At 39.7% G+C, this 3,133-nt stretch overlaps 1 protein-coding gene across 3 annotated transcripts in view; it reads right to left on the bottom strand.

Annotated features, from left to right (window-relative positions):
• CHM (CHM Rab escort protein) overlaps window positions 1-3,133 on the bottom strand; it is a 227,111-nt gene that overhangs the window by 111,100 nt on the left and 112,878 nt on the right. The window lies entirely within an intron of this gene.

Below are 3,133 nucleotides of genomic sequence, written 5' to 3'. Positions count from 1 at the left end.
TGAGTCCTTTAACAAAGATATCAAGATACATCCAGGAAGAATCAAAACAACCTTCCTTGCCCACACTGAGAATTTATAACCACTCTCCCATCTTTTTCTTCCACCAGTGTTTCTGTGTTTTTGTGTTTGTCCTGATAGTATATACATCTTACACATGGGGTTCTTTTTGACGAGGTTCTTCCTTTATTTGCATATATATTTTTTTCTCTTGTCATATACTTTTATCAGTCTGTTTTTCTGTTTTGGTTTGTCTACTTCATAAATCTTACCTTGGGGCCCATTTGGGCTGAACCTTCTCTTTTATCTTCCATTTCTTTCCTGTCTCTCTCTCTCTTTTCTTTTTCTTTTCTTTTTTTCTCATTTGGGTGGGGAATCCTGATTGCTCAGAAGCGCTCCAGGGTGCACCTTGACTGCACCACGGTCGATACATCCACCTACATCTGCTCAGTTATCTCTCACCAAAATGACTAGGAGGAGGAATGCCCAACAGAAGAAAAATACAGAGGGTGGACCTAACCCTTTGTCTGTGTTGATAGCCGTTGAGAGCTAACGGCTATCAACATAGACAATATATCGGAAAGAAAATTTAGGCTAACAATTATCCAGGCAATTATCCAACCTCTCTCTCAGGTTGGAGAGAGCCATGGATGACCAAATGGAATTGATTAGGGCCGAACTGAAAGCGACCAGGGATGATGTTCACAATGTTAGGGCAGAGCTAAAAGCTACCAGGGCTGAGATTCACAATGCTCTCAATGAGTTCCAATCTAATCTAAATTCTCTCAAAGCTAGGGTAACTGAGACAGAAGATAGAATTAGTGATCTGGGGGACAAACAGATAGAAAGAAAGGATCAGGAGGAAGCCTGGAACAAACAGCTTAGAAATCACGAAAACAGAATCAGGGAAATAAATGATGCCATGAAACGTTCCAATGTCAGAATTATTGCAATCCCTCCCTGAAGGGGAGGAGAAAGAAAGAAGTCTAGAGATATAGTGGAACAAGTTCTTCATGAAAATTTTCCCAATCTCGTGAATGGAACCAGCATTCATGTACTAGAGGCTGAATGGTCTCCACCCAAGATTATAGATTCCAGAAAAACATCAAGGCACCTGATGGTCAAATTTAGGAATCATAATTGTAGATAAAATCTCTTGAAAGCCGCTAGGACAAAGAGGCTCCTTACTTACAGAGGAAAACCCATCAATATAACGGCAGACCTGTCCACAGAGACCTGACAAGCCAGAAAGGGCTGGTAAGATATATTCAGGGCACTAAATGAGACGAACAGGCAGGCAAGAATACTTTATACAGCAAGACTGACATCCAAAATGGATGGAGAGTTAAAGAGTTTCCAAGACCGGCAAGGCTTAAAAGAGTATGCAACCACCAAGCCCACACTGCAGGAAATATTAAGGGGGTTCTATAAAAGAGGAAAAATCCTAAGAATAGCATTGAACAGAAATATAGGGACAATCTACAGAAAGAAAGACTTCAAAGGTAACACGATGTCAATAAAAATGTATCTGTCAATAATCACTCTCAATGTGAATGGCCTAATATCGCCCATAAAAGGGCACAGAGTTACAGAGTGGATAAAATGACAGGACCCATCCATATGTTGTCTACAACTGACCCATTTTAAACCTAAAGATACACCCAGACTTAAGTGAAGGGATGGAGAAGCATCTTTGATGCAAATGGGCTTCAAAAGAAGGCTGGGGTAGTGATTCTCATATCAGACAAATTAGATTTTAAACTAAAGACTGTAGTCAGAGATACAGAAGGAAACTACATCATTCTTATAGGGTCTGTCCACCAAGATGATCTAACAATTGTAAAGATTTATACCCCCAATATGGGAGCAGCCAATTACATAAGAAAACTGTTAATCAAGACAAAAGAGTAATATTGATATGAATACATTAATAGTAGGAGATCTTAACAGACCTCTCTCAGAAATAGATCATCGAAGCATAAAATCAATAAAGAAACAAGAGCAATGAATGACACATTGGACCAGATGGACCTCATATATATATACAGAACATTCCACCCTAAAAGAACAGAATACTCATTCTTCTCAAGTGCACACGGAATCTTCTCCAGAATACGCCACATACTGGGTCACAAATCAGGACCCAACCGATACCAAAAGACTGAGATTATTCCCTGCATATTCTCAGATCACAATGCTTTGAAACGGGAGCTCAACCACAAGGAAAAGTTCGGAAGGAACTCAAACACCTGGAAGCTAAAGACCACCTTACTTAAGAATGCTTGGATCAACCAGGAGATCAAGGAAGAACTGTAACAATTCATGAAAACCAACGAGAATGACGACACTTCGGTCCAAAACCTATGGGATACAGCAAAGGCGGTCCTATGGGGAAAATACATAGCCATCTAAGCCTCCCTCAAAAAAATTGAAAAATACAGAACACACCAACTTTCTCTACACCTTAAAGAACTGGAGAATCAACACCAAATCAAACCAACTCCACACACAAGAAAGGAAATAATCAAGATTAGAACTGAGATCAATGAGGTAGAAACCAGAGATACTGGGGCGCCTAGGTGGCTCAGTGGGTTAAGCCGCTGCCTTCAGCTAAGGTCATAATATCAGGGTCCTGGGATTGAGCCCGACATCAGGCTCTCTGCTCAGTGGGGAGCCTGCTTCCCTCTCTCTGTCTCTCTGCCTGCCTCTCTGCTTTCTTGTGATCTCTACCTGTCGAATAAATAAATAAATAAAATCTTAAAAAAAAATAAAAAAGAAACCAGAGATATAGTAGAACGTATCAATGAAACTAGAAGCTTCTTTTTTGAAAGAATCAGTAAGATCGATAAACCATTGGCCACAATAATCCAAAAGAGAGAAGGCCCAAATTCATAAAATTATGAATGAAAAGGGAGAGATCACAACTAACACCAAGGAAGTAGAAACAATCATCAGAAGTTATTATCAAAAGTTTTATGCCAATAAGTTAAGCAACCTAGATGAAATGGATGCATTCCTGGAAAACTATAAACTCCCAAAATTGAACCAGGAAGAAACTGACAACCTGAATAGACCAATATCTAGTAAGGAGATTGAAGCAGTGATCAAAAAACTCCCAAAAAACAAGAGCCCAGGA

This window comes from Mustela nigripes, chromosome X, assembly GCF_022355385.1.
Source record: "Mustela nigripes isolate SB6536 chromosome X, MUSNIG.SB6536, whole genome shotgun sequence".
Lineage (NCBI taxonomy): Eukaryota > Metazoa > Chordata > Mammalia > Carnivora > Mustelidae > Mustela > Mustela nigripes.
This window is presented reverse-complemented; position numbering and strand designations above follow the sequence as displayed.